The sequence below is a fragment of the Oryx dammah genome, unplaced genomic scaffold (genome assembly GCF_014754425.2).
Source record: "Oryx dammah isolate SB20612 unplaced genomic scaffold, SCBI_Odam_1.1 HiC_scaffold_7, whole genome shotgun sequence".
NCBI lineage: Eukaryota > Metazoa > Chordata > Mammalia > Artiodactyla > Bovidae > Oryx > Oryx dammah.
The window spans coordinates 13,886,180-13,901,873 of record NW_024070191.1 but is presented as its reverse complement, the minus strand read 5'-3'; positions in this window follow the sequence as shown (position 1 = coordinate 13,901,873).

The following is a 15,694-nucleotide window of genomic DNA, read 5'->3' as shown; positions in this document are numbered from 1 at the left end:
GAAAGAACTACGCATAAAAGTTGATAAATTGTCCTTATCAAGATTAAAATTTCTGCTCTTAAAAGACACTGTTAAGGGAGAAGGGATCGTTGGGGAGTTTGAGATGGACATGTACACCCTGCTATGTTTTAAACGGATAGCTGACAAGGACCTACTGTATAGCAAGCACATAGATATCTGTTCAGTGTTGTGTAGTCACCTAAATGGGAAGAGAGTTTAGGGAGAATGGATACATGAGTAGGTATGGCTGGGTCCCTTCAGTGTTCACATGAAACTGTCACAACATTGTTTGTTAATTGGCTATACCCCAATACAAAATCAGAGAAGGCAATGGCACCCCACTCCAGTATTCTTGCCAGGAAAATCCCATGGACGGAGGAGCCTGGTAGGCTGCAGTCCATGGGGTCACTGAGAGTTGGACACAACTCAGTGACTTCACTCTCACTTTTCACTTTCATGCATTGGAGAAGAAAATGGCAACCCACTCCAGTGTTCTTGCCTGGAGAATCCCAGGGACGGCGGAGCCTGGTCGGCTGCCGTCTATGGGGTCGCACAGAGTCAGACACGACTGAAGCGACTTAGCAGCAGCAGCAGCAGCAATACAAAATAACAAGTTTTAAAAAAATCCAAGTGTAGGCACCTCAGAACCACCTTCCACATGAAAAAAAAAATGATAAAAGTATTTTAAAAATAAACTTTCTAAGAAATCCTTTCCAAACAAACCCACGATGTCAAGAGAATGAAAAGACTGGGTTAAAAATTTGTAAATTGCATCCAATAAAGAATATATATCCAGGATACATCTAAAAAAAAAACTCTCAAAACTCAACAATAAGGAAACAATAAAAAAATGGGTAAAGATGTGAATAGATGCTTCACACACACACACACACACACACACACAAAACAACCTCAGACACGACTGAGCAACTGAACTGAACTTCACCAAAAAATGTCTCTGGATGGCAAATAAGCACATGAAAAGATGTTCAGTTTCATTAGTCAGTAGGAAAATGCAAATTAAAACCACAATAAGAAACCACAACTGTTGGAATGGTAAAAAAAAAAAACACAATAAAATCTGACTACATCCCAAGTGTTGATTAGGATGTGGAACTCTGCTCTGTTGCTGGTGAGAATGTAAAATTGTACAAACACCCTGGAAACGATTTTGCATTTGTTTTGAACCAGACATTCCATTCTAGGTATTTACCCAGGATAAATGAAAGCGTATCTCTATACAAAGACTTGAGCATCATTGTTTACGGCAGCTTTACTTGTAACAGCCCCAGATTGGAAATAACCGTAGTGTCCATCAACAGGTAAATGGGTAAACAAACTGGGTTACAAATAAATGATGTTCAGCAATAAAAAGGATAGAAACCTTTGTATGTGCTGCAACATGGATGAATCTCACAAGTATTGTGGTACATGAAAGAAAAAAGATAGAAAAGAGTACCTATAGATTTCATTTATAAAAATTCTGGCAAATGAACACAAAGTGACAGAAAGCAAATCAGTGGTTGCCTGGGGAGTCAGGGATAGGAGGGAAGGGATAGGGTGGTATGTTTACTATCTTCAGTGTGGTGAGAATTTCGTGGGTACATCTTATGCCCACTGTACATCATTAAATTGTACACAGGAAATACATAGAGTTTGCTGTCTGCTGGTTATATTGTGTGCTCAGTTATTGAGTTGTGTCTGACTCTCTGCAGCCCCGTGGACTGTCGCCCACCAAGCTCCTCTGTCCATGGAATTTCCAGGCAAGCATCCTGGAGTGGGTTGCCATTTCCTATTCCAGCGGGTCTTCCCTACCCAGGGATTGAACCTGCATCTCCTGTGTCTCCTGCGTTGGTAGGAAGATTCTTTACTCCTGAGCCACCTGGGATGCCTGTGCTGGTTATAGCTCCAATAATGTGCAACATTCTGCTGTTCTCTTTCAGGGAGTTTGGGGGTAAAGGGCAGGCGAGAGATACAGCGAATTAGAAGAGGATATGGGATCGAGCGAGGATTTTGGTCTTTTATGAAGCTGGGATATGCCACAGCATGTTTAGATGCTGATGAGCAGAGAGCACAAACAGATGCAAGAGTAAGAGGACCTGCCAGAGCCCTTGGGTGGGCAGGAAAGTCTGGGCTGGTATCCTGTGTGCGAGGGAGGCCTGGGCCTGGAAGAAGAGGACAGCTCATCCACAATGGGAGAAAAGACAGACAAGGGTGGGGCTTGCTTAATACGCCACACTGGCTCTTTGTTAGTAATGAAGACGATATCCACAATCACAACAATGGGAATAGTCAGTAGGCACTGTATTCATTAATAAAATGAGTCACACCAATTCAGTAGAACTTGATTTTCTTTGGTAAAATGTTCAACCAGGACACCAATGAGCATCTTGTTGGTACAGATTTCTGGGTCTCCTGCTGAAAAAGGGTGATGCCAGCGACCCTAGCTCTCCTTTGAAACAACACTCCCTTGGTCTGAATTGGAGAAATCAGTTTGATAGAAATAATGGGAAGTCCTCTGCCTGTGTGTTCAGTATAAGATAACACTGCCATTCAAGTGTCCCAGTGTTAGGAATATTTTCGTAAGCGAAAATCTCTGTTCTCTGGCTCCTGTCCCTTGTTGGTAGCATCACTCTTGCCACCATGACCTATGCAGCAAAAGCAGCAGCAGCTACCATTTGTTAAGTGGCGCCCAGCAGCTCCGCAGTAAAGAATCTACCTGCAATGCAGGAAACACAGAGATGTGAGTTCAATCCCTGGGTCAGGAAGATCCCCTGGAGGAGGGCATGGCAACTCACTCCTGTATTCTTGGCTGGAGAATCCCATGGACAGAGGAGCCTGGCGGTCTACAGAGAGTTGGACATGAGTGTAGCGACTGAACAGACATGAAGTGACTGTCTCACTGCATCTTCACCGAAGCCCTGTTGGGTTGACGTGCCATGAGCCCCTGTTAATAGTCATGAAAAATGAGTCTTACAGAGGTTAGATTATTGTCCCTGGTCACATCTCAGAAGTATCAGCGCCAGAATTAAAATCCAAGTCCCTGTGACTCCAAAACCTTTGCTCTTAACAAAAATCGTGTGCAGTACTTACCTCCCCTTCTGAATTCGAAGTCTCACTGGTGAGAGTAGATTACATGCATCTTTTTCCTCTGAGTCTTATTCACTGCAACCACCACCTTTGGACCATAATAAAGGAACTCAGGAGAATGAAAATAATTTAACATCCTGTCTCAGCAACTGTTTTCATTTTTGTCCATTTCCTTTTGATCCTTATCCACGTGTACATATTTCACATAGCTGTAGATGCAATTTTATATTTTGCTTTTATGGTTAATGTTACACCAGGCATTTTTCTTGTTGCTATTTAGTCTGTAGCGGATGCATAATATTCCATTTCGTTAATGAGCCATGATTTAATTAACAAAATCCCCTGATGAACAAATCTTATTCTCAGTTTTTCAGTTTTATAAACTATGCGAACTGATTTCCCCCCCATCTTTTTGTATTTTTTTTTAAAGAATAAATTCCCAAGAGTGAGATTACCAGACAAGAATTTGAACATGTTTATGACTTTGGTACTTTGAAAGAGAGTGAAATTAGGAAAGTTTGTACCTTGGATGATGGTAGAAAATTCTCATCACTGGCACAAAGAGATAAATAGTTTAATTATTGTTCAGGAAGACCAGAACTGAAGACAAATGGGGAGTGACTGCTCAAGGGTACAGGGTTTCTTTTTGGGGTGATGAAATGTTCTCGAATTAGATCGTGTTGATGGTTGCATGGCTTTGAAAATATACTAAAAGCAATTCATGTGTATACTTGAGACAGGTGAATTTTTATGGTATGTAAATGTTATCTCAATATAGGGTTGCAAAGACCTCAGTCAGACATGACTGAGGTGACCTAGCAAAAAAATTAAAGACAGCGTTTCAGATTTTCCAAGTAATAGTTTCAGCCCTTGTTCAGTTCCTCTCAGAGAGTTCTGTATTTGTTTTTATATCTGGGAGCAGCATCTCATACTGCTCAGAAGCATCACCACTTAGCAGCTTCATGACCCCTGCTGAGTGCTGGATGTTGCATCCTCTGGAAGCCCACGTGGAGACGGAGATTGGGGTGTAGGATGTTTATGAAGGATCGGGACTTATGAAGGCAGGGCAGAAGCAGGGCTGGCTGGAGGAAAGGATGGAAGTGAGCTGCAGGTCTGACATAGCCTCAACCAACCCTGAATATCAACATCTTGCGTTGGGCTGAAATGGCCAGGCCGTTTACAGGGTCCTTGTGCTAAAGTTTGGTACGTGCTGCCCTGGAAGGGCAGACATGCAGGCCAGGTGTGCGCCGCACCTGTGGCTGACCCTGAAGGAGCTGATGGCAGAAGGCTGACCTCTCTGCTCCCCGAAGGTGGGCAACAAGACTGGGCCTCTGGGAGCAACATCTCTGTGTCTATCACAGGAAGTTGCTTTAATCTCCTTTGCCTCCATTTCCTCACCTGTAAAACTGAGATAATATCTACCTGCTAGGATTGTTAGGGGCTTCCCTGGTGGCTCAGTGGTTAAAGCGTCTGCCCACAATGCAGGAGACCTGGGTTTGACCCCTGGGTCAGGAAGATTCCCCGGGAGAAGGAAATGGCAGAATTAAACACGGTAACACATTGCTTGCTGGGTGATTCAATGGTAAAGAAGCTGCCTGCCAATGCAGTAGATGTGGGTTCAATCCCTGAGTCAGGAAGATCCCCTAGAGGAGGAAATGGCAACCCACTCCTGTATTCTTGCATGGGCAGAGGAGCCTGGTGGGCTACAGTTCATGGAGTCACAAGAGTTGGACACGAGTTAGTGACTAAACAACATAGGGAACACTAAGAATAGTGCTAGTCATATGAGAAGAGTTCAAAAAATACTAGCTGCTACTCTTGTGTATCATTCTATCATTATTTATAATACTTAAAATTTAATACTATACTACTTAAAATATAATAAAGATATTAGTCAATATAAGTTTATAGCACTAATTAATTATTAAATGGACTTCCCTGGTGGCTCAGAGGTTAAAGCGTCTGCCTCCAATGTGGTTAAATATAATAAATACTGTATATATAGTATTAGTTACTATCATTATTAATGAATAATACAGTTTTTTTTAATACAGTCAGTTTTGAAGAACTGTAGAGTACATACTGAGAAGATTCAGAAGACTTTTTAAATTTTTACTATTTTTTATGCTAAAGATGTTTTTGATGTGAACCACTTTAAAAGTCTTTATTGAATTTGTTACAATATTAGTTTTATTCTATGTTTTGGATTTTTGGCTACAAGATGTATGGATCTCAGCTCCTCGAACCCATACTCCCTGCACTGGAAGGAGAAATCCCAACTCCAGGCTTCCCTGTCCATCACCATCTCCTGGAGCTTGCTCAAACTCATGGCCCTCGAGTCGGTGATGCCATCCAACCATTTATCCTTGGTTGTCCCCTTCTTCTCCTGCCCCCAGTCTTTCCCCGCATCAGGGTCTTTTCCAAGGAATTGGCTCTTCGCATCAGGTGGCCACAAGTACTGATAAACAGTTGCTGAATAGGAGGAGCTCTCCAATGCAGGGGTTCAAGGGTGGTGGGCTTGGATGTTGCACACAGCAGAGCCTGTGCATTGGTGGGGAGGGCAGCATGAGGCCATGGGTGCCCCGTTTGCAGTTCGGGCAAGGGGAGGGCACCAGGAGAGGAAGGTAGGCGCTTGGAAAGGGAGGAGGGAAAAGAGGAGCCTTTGCTTTCAGTTCAGTTCAGTTACTCAGTCATATCCAACTCTTTGCAACCCCATGGACTGCAGCATGCCAGGCCTCCCTGTCCATCACCAACTCCTGGAGTCCACTCAAACTCATGTCCATCAAGTCGGTGATGCTATCCAACCATCTCATCCTCTATCGTCCCCTTCTCCTCCCACCTTCAATCTTTCCCAGCATCAGGGTCTTTTCCAATAAGTCAGTTCTTTGCATCAGGTGGCCAAAGTATTGGAGTTTCAGCTTCAGCACCAGTCCTTCCAATGAATATTCAGGACTGATTTCATTTAGGATGGACTGGTTGGATCTCCTTGCAGTCCAAGGGACTCTCAAGAGTCTTCTCCAGCACCGCAGTTCAAAAGCATCAATTCTTTGGTGCTCAGCTTTTTTAATAAAGAAAGCTGAGCCTTTGCTTAGTGACAGCTTTACCAAGGGCTGACTCTTGGGTACAGCTCTGCTAGAGGAGGAAAGACAGCTTACACTTTTTACTTTTGGAGTCAATTTCAATTGTATCCACATTGCATAGGAGAAAATCTCCAAGGGTTGAAACAGCTTTGCTTTAAAAAAGAAAAAGTCATCATACAGGTAAATGGACTTTGTATGAATTTTAACATGTGTAGATTCATGTAACCAGCAGCACAGTGAGAACACAGAACGATTCTACCACCATGTAATGTTCCCAGGGCTGCATCTGTGTAGTCATGCTCACTTTCGGCAGCCACTGATCTGTTCCCCATCACTATAGTTTGAGACAGCTCTGCTTTGAATCATTTTGTCTTTTATCCTCACAGAGTTTGCAAAGACTGTGGGGTTTTTGTGTTAGAGAAGGCGGATACATCCTATGGGACTGGGGAAGGTTAACTTAATGAGGCATGGAAAGAAAAGGAAACATTTATAAGGTCCGGCCCAACAAGGATGTCTGTCTTTGCCATCTTGGTATCTCGACCTTACTCAAAAGATTGGAGTAAAGTTAAGGGCTGGTGGGGTGGGGCAGAGGTTAGGCATGCCTGCTCAGTCACTTCGGTTATGTGTGACTCTTTGCAACCCCACGGACTGGAGCCCGCAGGCCTCTTCTGTCCATGGGATTCTCTACGCAAGAAAACCAGAAAGTGAAAGAAAGTGAAAGTGAAGTCGCTCAGTTGTGTCTGACTCTTTGTGACCCTATGGACTGTAGCCTACCAGGCTCCTCAGTCCATGGAATTTTCCAGGCAAGAGTACCAGAGTGGGTTGCCATTTTCTTCTCCAAGGGGATCTTGCCAATCCAGGGATCAAACCCTGGTCTCCTGCACTGCAGGCAGACACTTTACCATCTGCGCCAGAAAACCGGAGTAGGTTGTCATTTCCTCCTTCAGGAAGTTACTACTCTAATGAATAATACAGTCGGTTTTGCCCAGACCATGCTGAAGAGTTGTGATTGATGTAGCATACGCACCGAGAAGGCTCTGAAGATTTCTTAAAAATATAGAATTTTAATTTTTTTAGACCAGTTTTACGCTCACAACAAAACTGATTCACAATGGAAAGGTTACAAGTTACTTGGGGAAAGGAGATAATGGGTTTGGCAAATGAAATGAGATGGGCAAAAAGTGAAAGAACCAGCACAGGGTGTGTTGGAGAGAAAGTTTTGTTTTCCTTTGTGGGGACGGGGTTGAGACATGGAAAGAGAAAGATTGGGGGAGGTTGAATGCTGTGATCCATAGTGTTTTGGGCAGTTATATGCTGGATAAGGAGGATATTCATAGACATTTCATTGTGTATTATAAAGGAAATCTTCTACGGTACTTTCAAAACGTGTGAAGTTTTAAGTTGCTTTTGGAATATTTTTGGATAAAATTTACTTGTGTGTTCTATTCTTGAGGCAGACTTTGTGTTTATTATGTAATACTTACTGTGATACACTGTTTCAGAAATGTGAGATATATATATATATATATATATATACACACACAGGCTTAATAGATACTGTGGGCCAGGCACTGTTGAAGTGGCCTTATCAACCTTATCTCATTTAATCCTGAAAATAACCCTAAGAGATAGGTACTATTATCAGTATTCTATTTCATAGAAGATGAAATCAAGATTTAGAGAAGTTGAGTAATCCAGTCAGAGCTATTAAACGGATTTGAACGCAGGCTTTTGAATGGCAGAAATCAGTCATCTAGCCATTATGCTATATTGCTGCCACTCAGCTTCAGATTTCTCATCTGTTAAGATAGAGAATAATTCCTAACCCATAAAATCATTCTGAGGGTTAAATGAGATCACTGTAACCTCCCTGCACAGTTTATTCATGTTCTTTGATTCCGATTGTCCATTACTGTGCCTTGCGCAGAGAAGAGATTTCAATAAAAGCACTACTGTTTTATGACTAAGCATATTCCATGCCCACTCTAGGTCTTACGCAAGACATTTGTGAGTTAACAATCATTGTGTTACCATTGAGGATACGAAGATAAATAAGACAGTCCTTGCCCTGAGAGCTCAAAGTCCTGTGGGTTAAAAACACACAGAGACCATTCCCAGATACTGTAGATAAGTGCAGTGAGAGTGGAAGTCAAGATGCATGGTTTGCCTGAGAGCTACCTTAAAGGATAATCTGGAGTTCAGAGAGTAGGTGAGTAGGAAAAGGTGGCTTAGGAAGGCAAGATATCTTTGGGAGAGTGGGAAACCAGTGATATTTGGTGTTTGTTGCTGAGGCATGAGAGGCAGGGCAAGAAGTGGCAAGAAACAAGATTGCAGAGGAAAGTACCCTGGGTGCCCTGTGGAAAACTTGAACTCCATCTTGTCAGCTACCGCTGCCAAACATCTTTGCCCCACTCTTTTTTTTAAAAAAAAACATTTTGGCATATCCATGCCCTCTGTCTTATTATTTGCTTAATATTAACAGCTCTTTTTTACTTAATCTTGCCCTAAGCAATAATATCCCACAAACCAGTTTTGTTATACTAGTTTCACTTTTCTAATAATACACTTTACAACAAATGGGTTGCAATTAAAATTTTAGAAAATATCTATCATGGATCACTTAAAAATCATCTCAAAAAAAAAAAAGAAAGAAAAAATCATCTCAGATAGCACTGAGAGAATGAATGTGTATTGTGGTTGTTTGGGTAAGCATTAGGGTCCTTGGAGGGTTTTTAGCAGAGGAATGATTTATTAGATTTACTTTCTTTCTGAAAAATGGAAATTAAAAAATTTTTATATAGGAGAAGAATGAGCAAAAAAGGCATTTCTCATTATAAAAATGTCCTTTTTAAGATTTAGGGTTTATGTTTGCATCTTTTTTCTTTGGCTCCCAGAGAAAAACTAGTTTGCTAACTTTAGCCACAATACTTCTTTTAAGAAGGTCCAGGGAGGCCTGGCGTGCTGCGATTCATGGGGTCGCAAAGAGTCGGACACGACAGAGCGACTGAACTGAACTGAACTGAAGAAGGTCCACATGAAGCATTTGTTTATTTTTCTATTGCTTAGAAATTTTGCCCATCTGTATAGTTTTGGGAGCCTTTTGTTTCTGATTTAATTTAAGAGATTTTGTCTTTTTCTCTTACTTTTATTCAATTTTGCTTTATAGTCATGCTTCCCAAGTAAAATCTTCAAGACAAAGTGTTTTCAAAGAACTCTAGTTTCTACCCTTCATCTCTACCTGGTTCCTTCAATCCATTCCATAGGGAATTGTTTTGCTTATTTATTTGTGGTTTGAAAGTGAAAGTCGCTCAGTCGTGTCCGACTCTCTGCGACCCCATGGACTATATAGTCCATGGAATTCTCCAGGCCAGAATACTGGAGTGGGTAGCCTTTCCTTCCATTTGAAAACATATGTGAGATATATCTCCACCTTGCTTTATTCACATTGTATTCTGGAGACCACTCCACAGCAATGCATAGAGATGTTTTTCACTTAGAGTGTGGCTTTGAGGAGAAAAGTAGTTCATACAAAGTAAGTTTTCTAATCACATGAAATTAAACTATAAGTCATAACAAATATTTCTAGGAAAAATTTGAAATTGAAATATTTCTAGGAAAAAACCCTTCAAATATTGCATATTAATCATTATCCTTCTAAATAACCCATGGTTAAAGAAGAAATTACAAAGAAAAATTTAAAATATCATTTGAATAAAATTTATTGACACACATATTAAATTTCTAGGTTACAGCTAAAGCAGGGCTTATACAGAAATTTATAGCATTAAATGCTTATATTAGAAAGGAAGAAACCTAGACTTTCACCTTTAATAAGTTAAAAAACAAGAACAAATTAAACCCAAGGCAAACAGAAGGAAAGAAATAACAAAAATAAAAACAGAAATTAATATACAAGAAAACATGTGAAAATAAAGTAAAAACAAGAAGCTGTTTCTTGAAAAGATCAATAAAATTGATAAACCTCTAGCCAGATTGACAAAAAAAGAACAAAGTCACAAATGAGCAATTTTTCAAATGAAAGAGGGCCATCACCACAAATATTAAAATAATTAGGATATATGATGGTCAACTTTATTCCAGTAAGTTTGACAGTTTAGATATAGACATCTCTTGAAAAACGCAAACCACTAAAGCCCACTCATGAAGAAACAGATAACCTGAACAGCCTTCTACTAAAGAAACTGAATGAAAGAAATTGGATTTGTAGTTAAAAACCTCTCCACAAAGAAATTCCAGACCAGATGACTTGAATTTTACCAACCATTTAAGAAATGAATAGTATCGATTTTACACACAGTTTTTAGGACCTTAGCTTAGGCAAAGATATCTCAGATAATTTAAAAGATTAGGTACACTAAGTGCTGATAAAGACACAGAGCAGTTGGAACTCTTATTCATTGCGGGTTGGTATACAAAATTATACAGCCACTTTGAAAAACAGTTTGAGAGATTTTTATAAAGCCAAACATCCACATACATTTTCTATATGACCCATAACTTCATTCCTATGTATTTACTTAACATAGAAGAAAGGAAGAAGTAGTCACACAGAGACCCACCTGTGAATGTTTCTAGAGGTTTATTCATAGCATCATCAAAATGCAAACAACTAAAATGTCCTTCAACTGATGAACGGATAAACCAATGTGTCACTATACATCCATACAGAGGAATACTACTCAGCCATAAAAAGGGACTGAGCCATTGATAACCACAACATGGATGAAATCAAAAGATTTATGTTAAGTGAAAGTGGCCAGATACAAAGGTTATATATTGTCTTATTTTCATAGACTTCTTTAAAAGGCAACACTCTAGAGAGAAAAATTGTTAGTGATTGCCAAACCTGGAAAGGGGATTGGCTATAAAACATTGAGAACTTTTTGGGGTGATGGAAATCTATTGTATTTTGATTATGGTGGTGGTTACACAACCATATACATTTGTCAAAGCTCATCAAACTGTACTTAAGGGAGTGAGTTTTATTTTTATATACTTTACCTTTATAAACTTGACTTTAAAAATATAATAAAGGTAAAAAAAGAAATGAGGTGAAAGAAGATTAAAAGGACTTCCCTGGTGGTGCATTGGCTAAGATCTCATGCTCCCAATGCAGGGAGTACAGAATGGATCACTGGTCAGGGAACTAAGAGCTTGAATGCCACATGGTTTGGCTAAAAAAAAGACATTGAAGGTGGATAAACCAATAAGGAGACAGAAAGGATGAAGTTTAAACTAGGGCAGGTGTGCATGCTCAGTCATGTCCAACTCTGTCCTGCCAGGCTCCTCTGTCCATGGGGTTCTCCAGGCAAGAATACTGGAGTGGGTTGCCATTTCCTCCTCCAGGGTATCTTCCCCAACCAGGAATCAAACCCACGTCTTTTTCGTCTCCTGCATTGGCAGGCAGGTTCTTTACCACTGAGCTGCCCGGACAGACACCTTGATGAGTCTTCCACTAAGTGTCGTGTACAGATTGTCAGAGTTCAAAGTAAAAGTTTACAGCTCATATTGATCTAACTTTTAAAGCAAAGAAATGCGAAAAAAAAAAAATTACAATGTAGAAAATCACTTATATTTTTAATACACTGAATGTATTTGAATACATCGAATACATTTCTCTGGGGTCCCCACTGATAGGCCAGAGGTTAATTTTATTGGGCTGATATCCAAGCCAATTATTGTTATGATAATTCCCTATGCCTCAGTGCTGAAACATGGTGAACACACAACAAATATTTGCTAAGTGAATCTTTTGAATATTTCCTCTTTGCCAAGTTTCGGAGGCTTCCGGATTCCATGGACTGTGAACACAGGTGAGCTTAGGAGGCAAACTCAGAAATGGCTGCACAACTGAAGACCCTTTTAAATTCATGGTGCCTGATGGAAGGATGGGAGTGTTTGGTGCTACTTGCTACCTGGTTTCAGTGGCTTTGCACCAAACTGATGTTTTGTTTTGTTTTTTTTTACCCTTTCATCAAAGTTTTTCTTAAATCCAGCTGCAGTTCTTTCATGCATTCATTGCTTTTTTTTTTTCCCCCATTGGCAGTTGGAGCCACAGAAGAAAGACCTGAACCTTCTCTGAAAATGTTTTTTTCTGTTTTAAAAACTTTCCTTTCGTGACTTTGGCAACAGAGCCTGAAAGCAGCACAGGGAGAGTAACTTTGAGCATCACTGCTTTACAGTAGGAAACCATTTTAGCTCTATTGTCACCAGTTCAGTCCGGTTTGGGCACCAAAGTATCATGTTCCTAATCACACAGGAACTTGTGAATTCAATTCAGCATCTGGTGTGACTTCCCGAAATCACCAGTTAGGATGACTACATTCCTTTAACTCGACTGGGCAGGATGGCACATGTCCTAAAATGTGCTGGAGTCTCCTCTTAGCACCTCTTTCTCAATACCCAGAGTTGAAGAGAATAGTCCTGCCTTTCTCTTCACTCTATTTTTCTGTAGGCTCTCGACTCCTGGTGTGTGTTTTCTCAGCACCCTGTGCATGGAGCAGGTTGGGTTTGAATGTCACAGTTATTGAGCAAATTTGAAAATAAGTAGGAGTCAGAATGAGAAGGGTAGCTGGTCTTGTAAGAGGAGAGAGAAGTTAACGGACTGTGGGAGGGGTGAGTCATAGCTGCTCTGAGTTTCAGAAACAGCTCAGCCCCGCCAGCTGCGGGCACTCAGCCTTTTAGCAAGTGACTCTCTCCGTACTCCCCCCGTGGGCTGGAGCACGAATGAGCCTGAAGTCTTGCAGAGGAAACTCCACATTTGAAAACTGTACTTTAGCATCTTGGTTCTGCTCAGGGACAGTCTTTGAAAACTGGCCATCAATCCAAGCTCCCAGCAGTGATGTAAGCGAGGCACTGCCAGGGTGACAGAGGCTGGAATACACAGAATTTCACTCTTTTTTTTGTTTTTGGCATAATTAAGTAGAAGGATCTGCTGATGCTGTAGATTCAAAACGAGGACATCTGTAATGCTTTATCACATTTCTCAGTCCCTACAACTTCACATGTACATTCAGCATCGGCATCCTTCAATGTGCTGGGAGGGAAAAGTCTGTAATAAAAAAGAAGCTGAAAAAAAGAGACACAGCAGTGTGGTTTGGTTTCATGGGCACGTTCCTCAAACTAGTGATCTCATTGGAAAGAAGCTCAGGGACGTCAGAGGTGTAGAGAGAAGGAAAGGCAAAAGTTCCAGGTTGGGTCAACCATTCAGCATAACCATTAATCAAGAGTGGTCCTGGGAGACTCCTGGGTGTCACAGCTTTGATGCAGGAGGCCCATGACTGGTGAGGCTGTGAGATTGGGTTCAGTGCAGGGGAATAAATGAAGGGATGTTCCCCTTCGCCTCTCCATCGCCCTCTTCCATTCCTGTATACTGTTAGTATATCTCACAAGGATCCCAAATTGTCATTCCCTTCATAGTTGCCCAATGGCTCAGGGGCTTCCCCGATGGTTCAGTGGGTAAACAACCCATCTGCAATGCAGAAAACACAGGAGATTCAGGTTCTATCCCTGGGTTGGGAAGATCCCCTGAAGAAGGAAATGGCTAACCCACTCCAGTATTCTTGCCTGGGAAGTCCCATGGACAGAGGGGCCTGGCAGGCTACAGTCATGGGGTTGCAAAGAGTCTGACACGACTAAGTGATGAGCACACACATATTGTGAAAGGCCCTTCAGTTCTTGGGCAAATGCACAAGATAAAGACACTCTACCGACGCCTCTGAGCCACAGCTCTGACATAAGACATTTGCTCTTGGAATCCTGGTGTCTAACTCTGCAGACTCCAGTTCCACCGTGTCCCTAAGCTGCTCAGCACAAGGAGAACACAGATAAATACTACCCAGCTCTCACATGAGAAGCCTCAGCAAGGTTGGTTTTATCAGGCCCATAACTCATTTTCTGTGGACATTACAACACGACCAATCTCAGAGTGTCTTCAGAGTAAGGTCCTCAGGTTTGGGACAAGGAGAGAGAAGTGGTCAGCTGCAGCAACTCTGTGCAAACCCTCTTGTGTAACCTTGTATCCAAGGCCCCAAAGTTCCCCTCAGTCAAGGACATCTTGGTTCTGGGGAGGAAAACATTTAAATGGATACACATGACAATTCAGTGGCAAAACCAAGACCTTGACATTTTGCTTCTATTCCATTTTTATGACAGAAAGAAAAGCAAGGCAGAGGGGTTGAATAGATAACAGATGACAATGAAAATCATACCCATTATTTCTTTTCCTAATTCTAGAGTATATAATCATCACTCACATATCCTTCTGGAACACAACTTAAATACCATTTAGTCTTGCACTTAGTGTTATATACGTATTTCACACAAGTATTTGGAATATGACCAAGTCTAGTATGGTCAATCCTGAACAATCTAAAAAGGAAAAGAAAAAAGAAAAAAAAAAAAAACAGAAAAAAAGTAATAGCTAAGCAGTAAGTGGTAAAGAACCTGCCTCCTGATGCAGAAGATGTAAGAGACTAGGATTTGATCCCTGGGTAGGGAAGATCCCCTGGAGGAGGTCACGGCAGCCCAACTCCAGGATTCTTGCCTGGAGTATCCCATGGACAGAAGCTATGGTCCACGGGGTCACAAAGGGTCAAACACGACTGAAGCGACTCAGTTCACACCCACACGCACGCAAACCAGGGCCCACTGTCTGCTCCCAAAACGTACAGATAGAAAAGGACATGCAAATGCTGCTGGAACCTCTCTGATTCCATTAAGCAGCATGCCAGGTTTGGGTCAGCTGACCCGGCCTGTCACAGATATGCCCCATCTCCCTTCACCCATCTCTGGGTGCCCTTCCTGGTGGGGTGTGACAACCTCCCAAGTGTGTATTTTTAGAATTTTAAGGGAAAAGAAAAACAACTTGAACTCAGAGTAATGGAGTTTTGCAAAGCTACAATGTTTCTAAAATTATGGTGTTCCCTAATTCATTCATTCATTCAACAAACATGGCTTATCTATCCACTATCTCCACTGCTTATTAGTTAGACACTCACTTTTTGACCTTTGGATAACAGCGCTGAAAAATCCACAGCGTCTTCTCTCTCATTATGCCTCGAGGGAGGGAGGGCTTTGCACCCCCGCTTCACACAGGTGTTTCCTTATTCAGAAAGAGGGCGGAGGGCTGCTCCAAACATCCAACTCCGTCATCTCAAGAAACAGCTTTTTTAGAGCAACTCTGTTCACTTGCTGTCCCTTTCTTCTCACATTCAAAACTGACTCGGTAGGTCTGGAACTTAATTGGAAAAATATTTTAAATTCCACTAATAGGTGGCCCTTCACTGATTCTTGGAAGTGGAAAATATTGTGCTTTGGTCTGAGGCAGCTCCGGGGCAATGTCCAACATTCAGCCTCTTGCACCCGAGTGGTCAAACAGCTGCAGGTTATTACAGAGCTGGAGAACATTCAGTATTTGAAATGAAATCTCTACACCTGACAGCAGCTTACAAGAGCATCTAGGCATAAAGGAGACATGGTTCCCATGAACCTTTGAAATGTTA